Source organism: Ictidomys tridecemlineatus, chromosome 2, assembly GCF_052094955.1.
Source record: "Ictidomys tridecemlineatus isolate mIctTri1 chromosome 2, mIctTri1.hap1, whole genome shotgun sequence".
Classification (NCBI taxonomy): Eukaryota; Metazoa; Chordata; class Mammalia; order Rodentia; family Sciuridae; genus Ictidomys; species Ictidomys tridecemlineatus.
The window spans coordinates 116,972,741-116,991,687 of NC_135478.1; the positions used below are offsets into that span (position 1 = coordinate 116,972,741).

The window sequence follows — 18,947 nt, forward strand, 5'->3', positions numbered from 1 at the left end:
CTGGCGCACAGTGGGCAGCTGAAGTGATGGGGGCCTGTCTCGGGTCAGGTTCTCGACTGAGCTAGAGATTCCCATTCAGCCATCGGGGTGGGGGCTCTCAGGAGAATGCAGAGGGGGAGCTAGGGCCATAGATGGGGAGGGGACAAAGCAGGCCACACACTGAGTGAGTGCTGCACAGGAGCTGGCTCTGCCTCAAGGCGTTCAAACATCCTCCAAACGAGGCACCTGGGTTTTGTTCTTTCGGGCCGTTCGCTGGTCGTGGCCGTCACTGTCAGCAAGATCAATGCATTATTTTATTTATTTACTTATTTTGGTACCAGAGGTTGAACCCAGGGGCTCTTAACCACTGAGCCCCGTCCCAGCCCTTTTTAAATATTTTATTCAGAGACAGGGCCCTGCTAAGTTGGTGAGGCTGGTTCTGAACTTGCGATCCTCCTGCCTCGGCCTCCCCAGCCGTTGAGATGACAGGCGTGTGCCACCACATCCAGCTCAACGTGTTATTGAACCAACACTCACAGAGCAGGAAGCTGGTGTCTTCTAGAAAAGGGTCTGAGTCTGGGAGGTTCTGACTCCGTCCTCGATAGCGATAAGCTCCATGATTTCATCTCTGGAAAGTCAGAAAGGTTAGGTGACTTATTCCAGGTCACACAGCTCATAAGAACTAGTGACGGGTGTCCAAACCCTTCATCTGGTGCTTGACGGATCCAGCTGGTCATGGTGGGCCTGGGGGAGGCTCTCACTGGGGGCATAAAATTAGGGGGCACCAAAAAGTCAGTAACCAAAGAATATCCTAATTCACCGGCCCACAGCGGTAACACCAGCCCTTCTTATTTTTTGTTTAGAGATAGGGCCTTGCTAAGTTGCTGAGGCTGGCCTTGAACTTGTGATCCTCCCGCCTCAGCCTCCTGAGGCCCTGGGACAACAGGCGTGTGCCACCGCAGCCGCTTGGGCAGGATCATTTTAAATATGTCTGATCTACTGTTTTACCCTTTTCCCTCCTGAAGGCGGTGATGGTACCCAGACTTCCCACCTCAGGGACTTTCAGAAAGCTCTGTCCCCTCCGACTCTCCCTGTATTTCTGGTGTGGCTTTCCTGAGGCCCTAGTGTGTGTGCGTTGCGGCTGTCTGTCCCATCCTAGAAGTCCCCAGCTGCCTGGGGAGGGAGGCTGTGAAGTGACCGCCAGCTGGTGGACCCTCTGTGACAGGGAAATGGGCCGAGTGTGGAGGCCAGAAGCCCTGGAACGGGGAGGCTGCCTGGGAAGATGGAGCGGGGGCCTGTGGCGTGGTGTCTGCCCTGAGCCTGCTGCTTCCTAACATGCAGGACAGGCCCTCGCCTTCCCTTATAACCCGCCCCTTTTCACCCCCTTCAACCGTGGGTTTCCTCAGGGGCAGGCACAGTCCTGGGCATCAGCGCCACGTGCATTACACTGGAAGCCGGGGCCTTCGGGTTGGGCGGTCAGCCTCCGGGATTCTTAGGAGGTTGCCATCAGGATGCTGTGGGGGCTGCAGACCTGCTCCACCGTGCCCCCTCAGGTGGCTGGCTGTGCTGCAGGCAGAGGGCCAGGGCCTCCAAGCCTCTGCACACAGGTGTTTCCACAAGGTGGAGCTGCTTGAGCAGCCTCACAACATGGCGGCCACTGGCTGCCCCAGCACCACCCCAGAGCCCGGGGAGCTGGGAGCTGGGTGCCATGGACGACCAGGCGTAGGACTGAAACATCATCACAGAGTCCCCGGGGTTCCTTGGGCGGGGACCCCAGCAGAGCATGAATACAGGGGGCGAGGAACACGGGGGTTGTCCTAGAGGCTGCATGTCCCCTTGCGTGGCCTTGGGCCTTGGTGGATGGCTTCTCCTCTCTGGGCCTCGGTCTCCTCCTCTGTCAAATGGACACACCATGAGTTAACTGCTGGGACTGACTGTCCTGGTGGTGGGGGTCACCCGGTCAGTAAACACCCCCCACCAGCCTGGTCCTGGGCCACGCTGTGCCAGACGGGATGCACCATCCTTGGTGTCCCTGTGCAGTGCCTGGGCCAGAGGAGGCCCGCGCAGGCGCTCATGAAGGAGAGGATTAAGAATGAGAGTATGAGCAGGCCTGGGACCCAGAATCCACAGGGTGAGGCGTTCTGTTGGCCACCAGATCCTGGACCTCTGTGGCGAGCTGCCCAGCTGGGCCCTTTGACCCGCCTCTGGAGAGCCAATGTTTGTTCAGAGCTGAGGTGAGGTGGTGGTGGAAAGAACACGGCAGCAGCCAGGCTGACCTGCACTTCAGCCTTGGACTTGGTGTTTGACCCGTGACTGTGCAGGGAGCCCAGCTGTGGGCTAGGTGCCACATGGGGAGGCTGCAGCTCCAGTGCGCCCTGGTGGGAGCCTTGCTGTGTGATCTTGAACAAGTGAATCTACCTCTCTGAGGGGTGGTGCTGGGCAGGGCTGGGGGCAAGAAAACTCAACAGGTGAACCTGACCATCCAGAATCTGGCTGCTGCTGCCCCCTTCCCCGCAGTCCCGGAATTGCACCCCACCCCCAGCCTTTACAGCCGGCTGCCTTCTCCTCCCTCCCCGCCCCCTCCCGTTGCTGCAGCTCCAGCTCCACACGGGTTAAACCCCGGAGAGCCCACGTGACCCCTCTTAAGCCGTGAATCACTCCCTTTGCTCCCTTCGCCCAGCCTCCCTAGGACGGGGCAGATGCGGTGCCCCTGGGTTGCCATGGCAACCCTGCGGTGGGTGCCCGAGTGCAGCCCGCGCCAGGCCCTTCCGAGGGGGAACCTCAGGAGTGGTTTACCTGGCTGGGCGTGGCCACCTGGGCGGGGAGGGCGGAGCCAGCTGGGCAGGCTGGAGAGCGCCGAGCTGAGGGGCCGGGGGAGGACCCACCCGGCGGGAGAGGGAGGACGGCTGGAGAAACTGACCCGCGCGCCGGGGAGGGAGACAGCCCAGGGCCTCGGAGGCGCTGCCGGGCCCGGGGGGCGGACGCTGTTCCCGGCAGGCGCAGCCTCCCGGCGGCGGATCTCGCACACATGCCCACACACGCGCGCACACGTGCACACACATGCACACCCGTGCCGCCGCATTTCCGTGTGCGCCTGCGGTGAGGGCACAGGGCGGGTAGGCTGTCAAGCACGTGAAGTCACCGTTGGCCTCTGGGGACAGCCAGCGAGTTGGGACTTAGGGGAAAAAAGAAATGGGGGCGGTTGCCAGCTCCCTGGGCGGCCGCCTCCGCGAGGCCCCTCCTGCATTCCTGGGCCCAGAAGCCCCTCGCTAAGCCGAGGCGGGGGCTGATGTCATCCAGGGCTGCTCAGCCAGGGGACCCGGGGGCCCTGGTGGCTGCCTCCGGAAATGAGCTAGCGACCCGCTGGCCCACAGGTTTGGGATCTCCAGCCAGAAGAGGGAGACCTGCCCACGTCAGGTGAGCCGAGCCCAGCAGCGGCGTGTGGCGGGGCTGGGGCAGCGGCAGGGGGCAGCCCGCCCTCTGGGACCCTCCAGGGCTTGCTTCTGAGGGGCCACCTACCTGCAGGAAAGTGAGGAGCAGAGCGCCCGCACCCCTCCTCCCCGACTCTGGGGGACTGTCACGCCCTGGATCTCTGCTGGGTGTGCGCTCAGAACTGGAAAGTGGACTGGACAGCGACTCCCCAGCCCGACCCTCCAGCCGCTGCCTCTGCAGCCGGCGCTGCGTCCAGCTTTAGTCTGGCTGCCGGGAGCTGCAGGCTCTTCTGTGGGGCCAGCCAGGAAGTTCTCCAGCGACCAGAGAGCCAGAGGGGGAGAGGACACCGGGGCTCAGCCGTCCTCCCCAGCCGGCCCCATGGATTACCTGGGAGACAAACTCACAGTGGCCCAGAGCCACATGGCCCAGTGGATGGGCTCCATGAGGAGGTCCTTCCAGGAGGCCCTCAACTTAGTGACCACCACTGTGGGCCATGACCGCGAGCCCGCCAGCAGGACCCCCTTCAAGCGCACCTCCTCCTTCCGACAACTCGCCTCCCGCAGTCGGGAGTCTTTCCGGCGCTTCTCTGCTCGCAGCCAACAGAGATTTTCATCCCTAAGGAAAAGGCAGACGGATTCGGAGCCGCCGGATATAGTAAGCTTATTCTGTTTTTTAAAATATTAAAGCAGCCGCCGAAGCTCCTCCCTCCAGGCCTCCCAGGGAGGGATCCCAGCATCAGGCCGGGAAGTTGCTGCTTCCAGAACAGCTGTCAATCAGAGCCACTCCCGCCCGGTGAGCCTTCCTGTTGCTGTGTCCGGGAAGGAGGTTCACGGGGTGACTGCCCAGCGGTGGGATCCCTCACACCCCAAGTTGTCAGGACATTCAGACAGTTTCAGGTTGTCAGGGCCCTGGCCACCCCGGAGCTGGCGTGCAGACACTCCAGCCCTGACACAAATGCTCCTTGTCCCTATTTTTAGGGAGGATTAGTTGGCATCTGCTTCATCCCCTCTCACCCTCCCTGGATGACCAAGTGTCCGTGTCACATGCACGTCGAGGTGGGGCTTTGGCCATCTTGTCATGGAGCAAAAGTGAGACGAGAGGGCCTGAGGGGGCCCCGGTGGCAGGTGGAGTGAGGGGGCCCAGCCCGAGGCCACAGGCCAGGTCAGGGGGTTCCGCCATCCCTCAGGCAGGGCGTGGGCAGCTATTGGAGCAGTGGCCGGTGATTACCAAGCAGCCTGCAGCCTCTGGGAGTTGGTGCACAGCAATCTTAACGACCCTAATGATGATCTGGTGAACTGGAACCCGGCCCAGAGAGGGAAAGACACCTGTGGGGATGCACAGTGAGTGAGTGAGTGGCAGGGACTGGGCCACACCCGGGTTCTGATCCCCACCCAGCTCTTGGCAAATGGTCTCTCTAACTCTCTCCAGAACCCCAGAGACACCCACAGCACACCCAGGCCTGAACCTAGTGAGAAGGCTGGGCACCTTCGCCCGGAGACTTCTGTCCCAGTCTGTGTCGGCTCGGTTTGCAGGAGCATCTGAGGACAGGCGAGGACCTAGCCATCCCCTTTGGGCACCTCCTTCCCATGGGCACCCTGGATCCTGAAGGGAGGCAGTACTGACAGAAGGAGCCCTGAGCAGCCCCTGGGGTTGCTGAGAGCTCACAGGTGCCCTGGAGGGTGCAGAGATTCAGCATCCCCTCTGTTGGCCAGAGAGGTGCAGTGACTCACTTCGAGTCACACAGCAACCAGAGTAGGAAGGTACAGACTCCAGTCAGAAGCTGAGCACCTATGACACGTGTCTCTGGGGCAGGACCCCTCCTCTCACAGCTCTGTGCTCCTTGTGGCCCTCGACAGATTAGTGGGGCTTCCATTTAGGAGCCAGAGCCCCCAGCCCAGGTGGCCCAGCTCAGGGAGAGGACTCTCGCTCCTTCTGTCTCTGTCTTTCTCTCTATGTCTCTGGTTCTCTCTGCTTCATCTCTGGGCCTCTGTGTCTCCGCCTCTCCGTCAGTGTCAGTCTTGTTCCCTGTGGCACTGTGTCAAGGGCCGGGGACGGCTGACACGCAGGCTCAGGTGCTGACCGCCCCTGCCCCGTCCTAGGGTGCCACCTGACCTGGTCTTTGACCCAAGTCCCGGCATCACTGCCCTGGGGAACAGGCTGAGTGAGTGAGTGGCAGCAGGTGGCCCTGGCCGTCCCCTGTGGGTCAGCGCCCCCCCCCTCCCCACAGCATGGCTCCTTCTGAGTCAGCCTGGCTTGGCCCATCCCGTTTGGCAGTTGGTGTCCCACTGCATCAGCCTGGCCACGCCCTGGCTCAGGTCCCTAAGCCTCAGTCCTCCGCTGGGCCTGGCTGTGAGGCTGTCCTAGCGGTCAGCATGCTGCTGGCACACAGTAGGTGCGCACTTACCAGGCCTCCTTGCCCTAGGCCGCCAGGTGTCCCGCCGGAGCAGGGCGAGGGCAGAGTCAGGACAGGAGCACTTGCCTGCTGCAGAGAAGTGGTCCAGGCCCCGGTCCTCCTGCGTGGGGTTGAGTCCCGTTCTCCCCCTTCCCTGCTGTGTTACCCAGGGCGGGCTCCTGCCTTCTCTGTGCCCCACTTTCCTCCTCTGTGAAACGGGGAGGCTTTGCACTGAGGCGGTGGGTGTGGTGGCTGCACTTAGCCTGGGGCACACGTGCCTTCAAAGTCAGCTCCTGTGACAACCAAACCTCTCATTCCTTCCAAGATCTCCAGTGAGCTGGAAATCAGCAGTCGCCCCTTTCCTGAGAGCCTTTAGATAATATTTGTCTTATGGGAGGGACGGTTGATGGCTAGGGACGTGCCACTGCGGTACCTGTGGCTGGAGATGGCGGGATGGCCTGAGCCCTCCACCCTGTGCCCCGGGCTCAGGGCTCAGGTCCACCCCCGCAAGGGCGCTCCCCAGGCCTGCAGCGGGCGCCTGGCGGGGCTTCCAGGGTCAGCCTTGAAGCCATCTGCTGACGGCCTGCCCCCACCCCGTGACCAGGGAATAAAGGGGGGAAGGAAAACAAAAGCAGGAAGAGAGGGGCCTGGAGACCGGGCGGCTCCCCCAGAGGCCCCCAGAATCTTCCAGAACCAGGAACAATGCAGCACCCCGAGGCCCAGGGTGGAGTCAGAGCAGGAAGTGGGGTCCCTGGGGTCACGAATCCCCAGGTGGGCCGCCAGGCCTGGCTGTCCAGTCCCGCCCTCCGCGTTCCTCACCTCTAGGTGACTTTAACCCCTGTGCCGTGTCACTGCTGTGTGAGCAGTAGTCACCCTCTGTCACCCAGGAACAGCAACAAGAGAAAAGTCCCCCGGTGTCCGGGACAGAGCAGCTATTTGTCTAGATGTTCCAGCTGAGGTTGGCCGAACCCCAGAGACAGGACCCACAGGGATCGAGGGCCACTGTGACGGGTACAGGGCACGGTGACCGTAGCGGGAGCAGGTCCCACATCGCTGAGCTCCTGCTGGGCGGGAGCTGGTCTCTCCGGACCCCACGCTGCCGTCCTGGGAGATGGGGTGTCGCCCATACTTTGTGGTTGAGGAATCGGAGAGTGAAGCCAGGGGCCTGGGGCCACCCAGCTGCCATCAGCAACCTCTCTGGGACCAGGGCTGTGGCCCACCCCAGGACTCAGGGCTGCCCACTGGCCCTCAGAGGAAGGCCCAGCAGGAGTGTCCCGCCCCGTGTCCAGGACTGGCACCAGTGCTCCGGGCAGCTGGAGGGCCCCGGCCCTCCCCGGGCACACACCACAGCCCCCACGAGCTTCCCGTCAGGTAGAGGGCACTTGGAGCGCAGGGCGGGCACATCCTGGCCGTCCTGCCTGCTCCACGACACCTGTCCTTGGGTTCCGGCCCACCTCGGCGGCCCAGGAGGATCTCACCTCCGTGTCCTTGACTCAGAGACCTCCGCGAAGGCCCCTTCTCTCAGGGAGGCCACCCAGGGGCGCGGGTGTTGGTCAGGAGGGAGACACGTCTTGGAGGCCCCAGGCCTCACCGCGACTCAGGAAGCCCCTGGCCTCCCAACGTGGGCTGGCCCAGCCTCCCTTATGGGGTAAATTAAGACCAGAGAGGATCGGTGACGTGGCCCTGGTGGCAGCTCCCAAGAGCTGACACTGGGACTGCAGCCCAGGGCAGCTGGGGTTCTTGTAAAGGGTGGGCCGGGGACCGTGCTGGGTAGAGAATGAGAGACAGGGCTATGTCCCTGCAGGGCTGTCGGGAACAGAGAGGCACGTCCTCAAACCAATAAACTAATGAATGAAAAGATGTCCTCAGGTAGTTGTCGGGGCTCTGAGGGAGAGTGGGGCAGGGCCCAGGGAGAGGAGTGTAGTTTGGGAAGAGCACTGAGGGACACCTTCCCGGGCAGGGTCACTGGAGCAGACCTGTGTGACTGAGGAGTGAGCCGTGGAGGACATGGGCACAGCAGTGCAAAGGCCCTGGGGCAGGCTTTGTGTGGCTTATGGGGGAGGGGATTTCAGGGAGGTCGTGGGGCCAGTTCAGGGCCTGGGGCGCTCCAGGAAGGATGCTGGGTTTTAGGATTGGAGGGCTGGGGCAAGGAAGGGCTATCAACAGAGCAACAACCACTGTGTCCACCTACTGGGCACCTACTGTGTGCCAGGCGTGGGCTGTTGCATTTCTCCCAGACACAGGGGCCAGATGCACGGCCCCCTCCTCGGTCTCCTGCCTGCCACTGCCCGTCAGAGCCCTGCCGGTGCCCAGGCCTCTGGCCACACCTTGAGGTGTGGAACTGAGGTGTGGGACTCAGTGCAGCCCCCAGGGCCAGCATGATGTCACCTGGTCCTCGGCAGCGGTGCCAATGGTCAGGCGGGCAGGATGGGCAGCTTCCTCTTGGCCTCACCTCATCCCGGCAGCAGATGATGTCACCTACGGAGGACAATGGTTCCTTTGTGGGTCCAGCGTGGCCCTCGGCTGGGCCCCAGAGCAGGTGTTTCTGGGAGAGAGCTGGCCTGACGCAAGGCCGTGCTGGACAGAGTCCGGCTGTCCCCGGGGAGCTCCGCCAAGCTGGTCTCGTTTCCCTGTCCCTAGAGAAAAACGTAGGCTCTCCCCCCAAACAAGGAGGGTCTGTTCAGATTCTACTTGGAAAATGGAGGAGAACCAGATCCGCACACTCTTCTGCCATTCATGAAGTCCACCCTCGGGTGCCACGTGTCTCCTTCCCGTCAAAACCACATCGCCAGCCTGTGACCCTCCTGTCCCCGTGGGTCTTCAGTAAACACCTGTGGTGCCCGGGTGGCGGGCGACCGTGCCCGTGCTGGTGAGCGCCAGGGTTTCTGAGCCCGTCTGGCTGGACATTGGGGCCCCTTCTCGGCTCCCAGGCGCCCCTGCAGGGTGGGTCCCATGGGGCCCCCCGCTTGGCTCTGGGAGGTCTGGATGGGCCATTTCCCCTCTGGCCCAGGCCCTGCCACTCCCACTTTCTCCCCCTCTTCCAGCAGCTTCCCGTCCAGGGGTTCTGTGCAGACACTTCCTGCTCCTCATCCGGAAGTCAGGACTCGGGAAATCTGGGTGGACCAGGTCAAGGGAGCATTAGGCTCTGGGGTCTTCAGCAGGGGACGGTCACAGAATTCCTCATGAGAGTCATGCACTAGTTCCAGGGGTGTCTAGCAGCCTGGGCTAAGTGCCCGCCCATTTCTGCGGTACCAGTCTCCCACACATGGCCAGTTGCTGGTGTCCAACAAGCTGTCGCTGAACACAGGCCTGGGGGAAGAGGTCCGCGGACCACTGTTTTCATAGTATTGTCACTGTATAGACGTGACGTCCATAAACGACTCTAAGTCCATAGTGAAATGTCGTCAGGTAACTAAGAAGTGATCGAGGTTAGCCGGGCGCAGTGCCCACGCCTGCCATCCCAGCAGCTCGGGAGGCTGAGGCAGGAGGATCACGAGTTCAAAGCCAGCCTCAGCCACAGCGAGGCCCTAAGCAGCTCAGTGAGACCCTGTCTCTAAGTAAAACACAGAACAGGGCTGGGGACGGGGCTCAGGGGTGAGTGACCCTGAGTTCAATCCCTGGTACCAAGAAAAAAAAAAAAAGACATGATCAGGTTTAAACATCCGTCACTGTTGCTTTTCAAACTTACTGAATTGTCAGCGTATGCCATTTGATTTGTACCAATGGCTGTGTTGGACATCTGGCTCCTGAACACTTCACCGTGGCCTCTGGGGGGACAGGCCAGCTTGGGCACACCCCTGTCAGGGGCTGTGTCATTGGGCCTAAGAGGCTGAGTTCCAATCCTGGCTGGTGACTTGGGGTCAGCGTCCTGGTTTTCTACACTCCTGTTTCCTCCTCTGGGAAATGGGCCACCCCTTCCTCCTGCGGTGGCACTGAGGTCACAGGTGTGGAGTGCCCAGCAGGGTGCCTGGCACCTGATGGGGCCTCTGTGCAGGGCACCTGGGTGGTCAGCCCTGCAGCTAGAGGAGCAACGTGGGGTTGGCAAAGCACAGTCCATCTGGTGGGCAGTCCCCACCTCCCGGGTCCCCCATCGGGCCTCTCTGTCTGCCTCTACCAGGTTGCTCCCTTGTGACTGACAGAATACGCAGTGTCTCCTCTGCGACTGGGTTGAGGGGGACACCACGGCCTCCCTCTTGTCCTCCTTTCTGTATCTTGGGGACCTTAGCCTGGGGGAGCTCAGCTGCCACATGTTTACACCAGAACCATCCTGCAGAGGGGCCCATGTGGCAAGAACCTCTGCCTCTGGCCAGCCGCCGACAGGGATAGGAGCCTGCCCACAACCACAGACGTGTACCTGGAAACAGGTCCTCCAGAAGCAGGCGGGATGGCACCTCTGGCCAGCAGCTGGACTCCAACCTCATGACAGACCTGGAGCCCACCCCTCAGTTCAGGCCCTCCTAGACCCCTGACTCTATAAGGCGTGAATAAGGAACTCAGCTATTGAGTCATGGGGCTATTTGTTACACAGTGATAGGTGACAGATACAAGTTCTGCTCATCGACCCTGCAGCAGTGGCCTGAGGACATCCAGGAGGGTTATTCCACCTCCTCTCACAGGCGAATAAGTTGGGAAGAGCCCAGGCAAGCCGTCGGGGTCTGTGCTGAGTGGCTGTTAGCGTTTCTGGGGTGTCTTTCTTGCGTCAGGGGTGCTCACTCCCCTAGCCTGGGCTCAGGGTCCCTGGGGCTGGAGCAGCCCCCTCTCGGGATCTCCCGGCATGGAAGGGAGTCCACTCGTGGCTCCTGAGTGCTCATCGCCCCACTCAGCTCAGCCAACATTCATGGCGAGGGCCACTCGGCGGTGATGGACTCCACGCTCAGAGCCTGGTGTCCAGGCTGCTGCCATCTCCATTAGTAATTTCTGGGCCAGGGGACTCCATCGGATTGCCCTGCCCCTTCGAGAGGGGGATGCTGAGACCCACGTCAGAGTTCACGAGATTCCTAAGAGTTGAAAGTCGCCAAGTTTGTGAGCAGTTTTTGCTTTTGTGTTCTGAGTGCGGGTCTGGTGTCTCCCACTGTCCTTTCTTGATTGAAAAAGGGATACAGCCGAGCATGTCGGTGCGTATCTCTAATCCCAGTGGCTCGGGAGGCTGAGGCAGGAGGATCACAAGTTCAAGGTCAGCCTCAGCAACTTAGTGAGACCCTGTTTCAAAATAAAATAGGATGGGGATGTGGCTCAGTGGGTTCAATCCCCAGTACCCCCCCCCAAAAAAAAAAGATGCGGGTAGAATCAGCTGAATGCCATCCTGAGTTTGAATCCCACCCAGCTTTGCCACTAACTAGCTACGGGACCTGACTGGCAAGTAAGAGTTTCCGTGTGAAGTGCTCAGTGCAAGGCCTGGAGCTTAGAAAATACATGGTACATGTTCGCTGCTGTTGCTATCTGTAAACCTCAGTAAGATAGTCAGGTTAGGATTGCGCTGCTGCTGCAACAAAAAGCCACCAACTCTCGGTAGCTCCACCTGAAGTGCTAATTCTTTTTTTCATAACTTATACTTATAAATACATAATAATAGCTAAATAGTATTTTAAAATTTATTTTTGTATTTCTTGCTTTCAGATATGCATGACAGTAGAGTGTATGTATGTTATTACATACGTGGAGAATAACTTATTCTCATGAGGGTCCCATTCTTGTGGTTGTACATGATGTGGGGTTTCACTGGCCGTGGATTCACATATGAACATGGACAGTTATGTCCGATTCATTCTATTGTCTTTCCCATTCCCATGCTCCCTCCCTTCCCTTCATTCCCCTTTGTCTAATCCAATGAATTTCCATTCTTCCCTCCATCCCCTCTTAGCATTCCCATATCACAATGAACATTCAACTTTTGGTTTCTTGGGATTGGCTAATTTTACTTAGCATGATAGTACCCTGTTCCATCCATTTACCAGCAAATGCCATAATTTCATTCTTTAAGGCTGAGTAATATTCCATTGTGTATATGTACCACATTTTCTTTATCCATTCCTTGCTGAAAGGCATCTAGGTTAGTTCCATAGCTTAATTATTGTGAATTGAGCTGCTATAAACATTGATGTGGCTGTGTCACTGTAACGGGCTGATTTTAAGTCCTCTGGGTGTGTGCTGAGGAGTGGGATAACTGGGTCAAATGGTGGTTCTATTCCAAGTTTTCTGAGGAATCTCCACACTGTTTTGCAGAGTGGTTGCTCCCACTTGCAGTCCCTGGAGCGCCTTGGGTTATGGTTTTCTGCTGTCCCGGGGTTCTCCGTAGTAGCCGCCTCTCCTGGCTGTTGGCATCTGGCACTTAGACCCTGGGGGAAAACTTGACCCCTGTTTAATAGTGTCTGGGGGTCAGCAGCAGGCGGAGGCTGGCCCATTGCTCAGATGGGAAGTTGAGGCTTAAGCACCGACGTCCTTGCTGCTGCCCCGGGAGGTGGCTGTTACCTTTGCCAGCTCTGCTTCACATCTGTTTTATCAGGACCCAGGGAGAGGAGGCCTCCAGGACCCCACCCAGGTCTGCTGGCCCCCCCTTTCTTCTCCCTGCACCCCAATCAGGGCAGTGGGTCGAGGGGCCCTGGCCACACTGGCATTCGGGAGGGATGGTCTCTGGTGTGGCAGCGTCCTGTGTGCCGTGGGGTGTTGAGTGGCATCTGGGGCCTCTGCCCTCGCCCTGCTCCCAACCGACAACAGACGGTGCTTCCAGAAGTTGCCAAATTGGGGGGGAGACAGAATCGCCCCTCGTTGAGAACCGCTGGTGTGGACGGTCCAGTGTGCGGCCAGCCCCGACCGCCCCTGCAGCCACCTGGCAGCCACAGACTGACCTTGAGCGAAGCCAGGTGTTGACAGAGGGACTCTGGGTCGTCCTAACTCTGGGGTAAAGTGACCTTTGGCTCCTGGGGTGGTTTGGAGCAGGTCTTCTGCTCAGGAAAAGCACAGGGCCGACCCCGTGAGCTGGGTGGCGGGGCCCGGGACTCAGTGCGTGGCGCTCTGTAGACAGTGGCCTGGGTTGCCCTAGTCCTCAGCTGTCACACAGGGAGCTGAGGGGCGCCCTCTGCAGCCTTTCAAGCTCGTGCAAGGTCATTGGAGGCCGGGCCCAGGTCGCTGGGCTCCATCCGTCCAAATATTTACTCCCTGCCAAGCCAGGAGGACCCGCGGCTCAGGTGCCATAGTCACCACCGTCTCTGGAAATGGCCCCTCCCTGACACACCTGTGGCCACACCCGCCCTCCTGGATCAGCAGCCAGGGCCGCTCTGCCCCTCCTGGTGTCTGCCCTCTGCTTTGGGGAGGGCCGCGGGGTGTGAGGGCTGCTGCCTCCCCCGCCCTCCCCAGGCATCTTGGCAGGAAGAGCCTGGAAGGTTCTGGAAGCTTTGGTGCTGGGCTTGAAGGTACAAAGGTCGCTGCCCTGGGGGTGATGAGGAAATAGAAGTTCATTATCATCAGTGAGACCCTGGAGCCAGTGTCCACAGGCTGCTGAGCCACTGCTCCTCCTGCAGGACCCCCCCAGCCTCGAGCTGGAACCTCACTCCAGCCCACCCCTTTTGTGTTATCTCTGGGGAAGAGGCCCAGAGAAGGAAAGGCACCTACCCATAGTCACACAGCAACCTAGTGACTAGACCAGGACTGCAGCTTGGGTTTCTCCATTCAAGGCTGGGTCAAGAGATCTCAGGAGTTGAGCACCAGACCTTAATTGAGCTCCTACTGTTTGCAGAACCCTGCGGTCCGCTATGGGAAGTGTTAATGACAACGAGACCCAGATTCTGCCTTTGGAGAGTTTGGGGAAGGCAGTCGGTGCCTGTCCCAAGCTCAGCCTCCAGCCGCCCGCGTCCCCTGTGCTGGCTCTGGGCCTCAGCGCCCCTCAGAGGGGAGTCCCGCTGTCCTGCTCCCCGTGATAAGGGCTGCACACGGTGACGTCTGCCAGACCTCAGCACTGTGCCTGGCCACCACTCAAAGCTGGGTCGCTCCTCACCACGCCCCCCTCTGCCCCTCCTCCCTTCCCAGGCGCTAGTCCCCTGCCTGGTGTGATGGACAGATCCACCTGGTATTTCAAGTTGCCGTCTTCTCGTCAGATTGACCCTGCCCTAGATGTCTCTGGGTCGGGGTCGGGGTCAGGAACAAGGGAGCACAGGAGGACAGTCAGTCGCCCGCAGTGACGCAGACCAGTGGCCTCCAGCTGCCCCCCACGTCCAGCCTGGCCACCTGCCCACTGAGCAGGCTGGTGCTCCAAGCCCCGCCCACTGCCCCGAGCCCCGCCCGCTGGTCCCTGCCGGGTGGCCAGAGCTTATTTGGGTCAGGCACAGCCACAGCCAAGGAGCAAGCAAGGCCAGGGGGGAGTAGAGGCATGGACTCGTCACAGCCCTTGCTGGAGACCCTTGTCCCCTGTGGGGGCACGAGCCCTCTTGGGGGCAGGATGAAGAAGGAATGGGGACCCGGAGGCTCTGCTCAGTGAGTGTGCTGACCACTCGGTCCTCCAGCCTCTGCCCCGAGGGAGTCACAGAGGCTGCGCCAGCTCGGGACGTCTGGTGCCCAGCCCGAGGTCACATCCGGGCACTGCCACTTCGTGCGTCTGGGACCAGGTCTTGACCTCTCTGAGCTGTGACGTCCTTGGGTGCAGAGGGGCTGACACTGGGTTGGACTGAAGCCTGGCTGGTGTCAGAGGTGCTCCGCCTCCTGGTCCCACAGGGCGCCTTCTGGGTTTCGGGAGCCCCGGGTGGAGGCGGTCAGTCCCTGGATGTTTCCTGGTCATTCAGGCAGCAGATACTTATGGGGCCCTTGCTGCGGGCCACACGTGGCTTGAGGCTCTGGGGGTCCATCAGGGAACAAGACGGAGATGGTCCTGGCCCTGGGGCCCATGCTGTCCCCACAGAGGCACCCACTGGGTCCACTCTGTGAGCCAGCAAGTGAACGAGCATGAGAGCCTTCATGCTGTCCCGGGCCCGCTGGCCACACCCCTGTTCTGGTCATCGGTGGGTCTCCGTCCCTCTTTCCCAATTCTTTCTAGCCATTCTTGGCTGGCCACCAAGCGCCCCCGGGAAGTGGTTGCTGTTCCATGTCCTCTGAGCCCGGCGCCGTGCCTGACGCGTCCGTGATGCACGTTAAATGTCCAGGATCTGAAGGGGCTTGGCTCCCAGGGGCTGCCGGCCGTGCTGGTCGGGTGGAGGCCAGGGCTCCGGGGGCTGTGGTCCCTTGCTGGGCACGTGGTCCAGAGGTGAGGATGTCAGACCTGGAGCAGGGGCCCAGGACCGCAGCAGGCTCGGGCTCTCTCTGGTCAAGTCTGACAGTGGGTCCCTGTCGCGATGGGCCAGAGGAGGTTTTGTTTGCGCTCTCCTAGTTGGTGGCCACCGGGCCACGTGGGTGTCTGCAGCGTCCCAAACCCCACTCGGTGTATCCTGGGAAGCTGCCTTTCCAGACCCCACGATTCTCAGCTTGTCTGTGCCGCCACGTGGAACTGTGGCCAGTCCTTCTCCAGAGCTAACCAGAGCTTCTCTAGAGCCACACGGGGTGCCAGAGGATGTCCCTGTGGCCTCTCTGTGTCACTGATCCTGGTGGCCTCCTCTGCCCACCGGTGCAGCTGGCGTCCTGTGGCTGGGTGCTCCACACACTGGAAACTGGACATTGCTGAGCCCTCACCAGCTCCTCGGGGTGGGAAGGAAGGGGACAGACACACGTAGTGGCCAGGGCCCTGGGGCTGAGGCCGGGTCACTCTCTGCTACTTGTTTTCTTCCTGGTGCTTGAGGTGGAATCCAGGGGCCGCACGTGCCCAGTACAAGCGTCACCACTGACCCTGCCCCGGCTACTGTGCGTTCCTGAGCTGGGCTGCCCAGGTGCTCGGCTGTGCCCGGCCCCACGTGTGAGGACAGAGGACAGGGGCCTTTCTGTCCTGCCGAGAGCCGGAACATGCTCCTCAGTGGCAAAGCACCTGGAACCGGGTGGTCTGTGGGAGCCCGGCTTTGTCACTTCCCAGGTCGCTCACCTGGGAGGTGACTTCACGGCTTCCTGCCTCAGTTTCCCTATTTGTAAGATGAAGGAGGGCCAGCGCGCCCCCGGGGCTGTGGGACGTGGCCATTGCAGTATTGTGTCCTGCTCAGCGCTGCGCTGTCAGACAGGGTCAGTGAGTGTGACACCCGGGGAGGGTCCTGGAGGTGTGGCTCAGGTGAGGTCAGGCGCGTTGCCTTCGGTGTGCGGCTGCGACCGTAGAGACCACTCCTCCATTGAGATCTAGAACGTTCTCCTCTCCCCAGCGGTTCCCCCAGCAAGCCCTCTCCAGGCCACCCCTTCCCTGGACTGAGCGACGGCCCGTCCTGAATGGACAACTGTGTGCATCGGAGCGCCCACGGGCGGACCCCGACCTCCCGTGCTGCTGGGTGGATGTGGCAGCCACGTGTGGGCGACAGCGTTGTCACCAGGAACACTTAACTAAACACTGTGCCGTCCTGTTGGGGACACCAGGGATGGGGAGAAGCCTCCAATGTGGGGAAGGGTCTGTGCCCCCGGACACAGGGGTGTCCAGGCTCCATGCGGCTCAGGCACTGCCTGCCCGTGCTGTCCCTCCCCTCCGGAGCAGAGGCTCAGAGCTCCAGGCCTGCAGGACCAGGGGTTGGGGAGAGGCCGGCCGTAGGCTCCCCAGACCCCACCCCCACGGGGCCACCTGTCCCTTTGTCTTCCTGGCACAAGGACTTCTTTGCTTAAAGGGGTGTTTCCAAAGCTAAGAAGCCCCCAAGGCCCCCACTGCTGCCAGGGCCTCTGACGCAGGCGTCCTTCACCTGGGGCCTGGCCACTGGCACAGGGCCACCGCTCCGGACAGTCGGTGATGGTGTTGCCCCTCTGTGGCTGGGAGGTGGAGAGGTCCTGTGCCAGGCTCCCGCAGGGTCACCGTGGGCGACCACTGGGCGCTGGGGGCCGCCCTTCTGCCTGCCCAGGGGGGGCGGGGAGCTCAGGGGGAGCTGCGTGGGTCGTGGCCGTCTCCCTCTTCTCAGAGCCACCTCGGGCCTCAGTTCTGCCCCCTCCTCCTCCAGGGCCACCAGCAGAGTGCCTAGCCCTGTGCCCCCTGCTTCCTGCCTGAGGGGGCGGGGCAGAGCCTCGCAGGGACCTCTGAGTGACAGGAGGCCGCGCAGCAAGGCCATTCCTCGCCTTCCCGAGGGGCACCCTGGCCATCGTCACTGCTGTGACCACAGTGCAGGGGGCGCCGTTAGCCAATGAGGGGACTCGGCCCTGAGCCTCGCTCGGTTCTTCCTAAAGTTGATGACGTAGACAGAACCTTCTCTCCCTCTCGGGTCCCCTGTCACTTAGTCCTCCAGGCTCCACAAGACACCCGTGGTCTGTGGGCGGGGGTGGGTGGTCTCCGGAACCTTCCTCAGGCCCCACCTCTGCAGGGTCCGGCTGGGCCGCACTAGGCCCGGGCTCTGCAGCTGTGTCAAGCTCCAGGTGATTCTGCCCCCTGGGCAGCAGCCCGGGCACCCGGAGATCAGGTGGCACAGCAGAAAGAATAGGCTCCCGAGCAGGACGGACCAGGCTCAGCGCCCGGAGGGCCACCTGGGTCACCTGGCAGGTTCCTGTCCCCACACCTGTGCATCGAGGTGTTTCAGGGCTGTTGGGAGGCCCAGTGGGTGGAGGCGGATGGCACCTCTCAGAAGGCTAATGGATCAAGGAGAGGACATTCCCTGACCTGTCCCTGGATATCAGGACCGGGAAGGACCACAGACACCTCCCAGCCAGCGCCGTGTCCTCCCCACGAAGATCCCTATTAGTTTCCCCTCCCCTCCCCAGGCTGGAAGCTTCCAGAGTTCTGTGCTGGAGCCCCTGGCATGTGACAGCTGGTCCTGGGTCAGGAACAGCAGAGCGGCCACGGCAGAGCTCCGTGGTCAACAGTGTCCTGACACAGGACTTTTCAGAGCCTTTAGTGATGAGCTACACACCAGGGGCCTCCAGAGCTGCTCTTGGCCTCTCCTCTGAGATCTCAGGTGACGGAGGTGCCAGCGGCTCGCTCACCAACCTGCCCGGGGACTCTCACTACCGCGAGTGCACCCGGCAAGGGGGAGATGTGCACTTTGAGAAATGCTGAATCTGGGGTCCGGGGACATCACCTCCAAATGCAGGAACTTGGCACTGCGCATTGAGCACAGGATTCGTGAAGTGCCTGGCTGGGCGGGCCTCCCAGGACACCCACCATCCCAGCTCTGCTTTAGAATTAGGTAGATTAGCTTCCGCCAAAAGGCGGTGCAACTGTCTTTATAAACTCAGTTTGTTCCCTTCTGGGTCTTTCCTGGGCGGAGGGGATGGTTCCTGCCCAGATGTGTGTATCTCTCCCAGCACAGACACAAAGGGACAGTCCTGAGAGACCCCATCAGGCCTTGGCCCCCACTTTGTCCTCAGAAGGGAGATGGGGCTCAGAGAAAGAGGTGACTTGGCCAAGGCCACACAGCCCCCTTTGGAGAGGCTGGGGATCCAGCTTCACCCAGATCTGGGGGTGCCTTGCTGCTCTTTGCGGGCCGAGTCCCCCTCCCCCACCACACACCGTTTTCTTTTTGGGTGGGACCTGGCTGTCCTCCAACTATTGTTGAAGTGAGGTTTCTGGGCAGCAGCAAATGCACAGTTTAATTAACATGTGCCCGAGGGCTTGGCGGCTGGAGGCTGGGGAAGGGCTTTGGGAGGGTGGGGTTCCTCTCCCTGCCCCGCCCCCCAGCACTGTGTATGAGGGAGACCTGGGGACTGGCTCCCCACCCCTGTCCCAGCCACCACCGCAGAAGGTTTTCTTTTCTTTATTGTCTTTAAAAGTGCTGGTGTTTTGTTTTTAACATTCTTTATCAATTCTCGGAAACAAGACTGTCCCCCAGAGAGCCTGGAAATAGCAGCTAAATGTCCCTGTCCTGGGCAGGCCCAAGTAGACGCTTAGGGTGCGGCGCATACAGCCGGCCAGTGAGGGGCCAAGTGGGGATCACCGGGCGTGCCCAGCTCAGAGGGCAGCGGCCCACGTCTTGGAGCAGCCTCGCAGGCCTGTGGTGGGACGGACCCCAATTCAGATCCCAGATCAGCTGCTTGCCCGCCCGTAACCCGGGGCCGACTCCGGCTCCTCTGCTCCCAGGTTCTTAGGTTGGGCCTAATAATGCTAGATAATGCTAGTCAT

At 60.9% G+C, this 18,947-nt stretch overlaps 1 protein-coding gene and 1 long non-coding RNA gene across 5 annotated transcripts in view; one reads left to right on the forward strand and one right to left on the reverse strand.

The window, feature by feature from the left end:
- Kiaa1671 (KIAA1671 ortholog) overlaps positions 1 to 18,947 on the forward strand; it is a 123,842-nt gene that overhangs the window by 80,896 nt on the left and 23,999 nt on the right. The gene's annotated exons all lie outside the window — the stretch shown is intronic.
- Positions 270 to 4,850, reverse strand: LOC144375311 (uncharacterized). Its single transcript, XR_013434990.1, has 2 exons — positions 2,776 to 4,850; positions 270 to 607 (listed from the first exon to the last, which is right to left on the reverse strand). It is a non-coding gene; the product is annotated as an uncharacterized LOC144375311 (long non-coding RNA).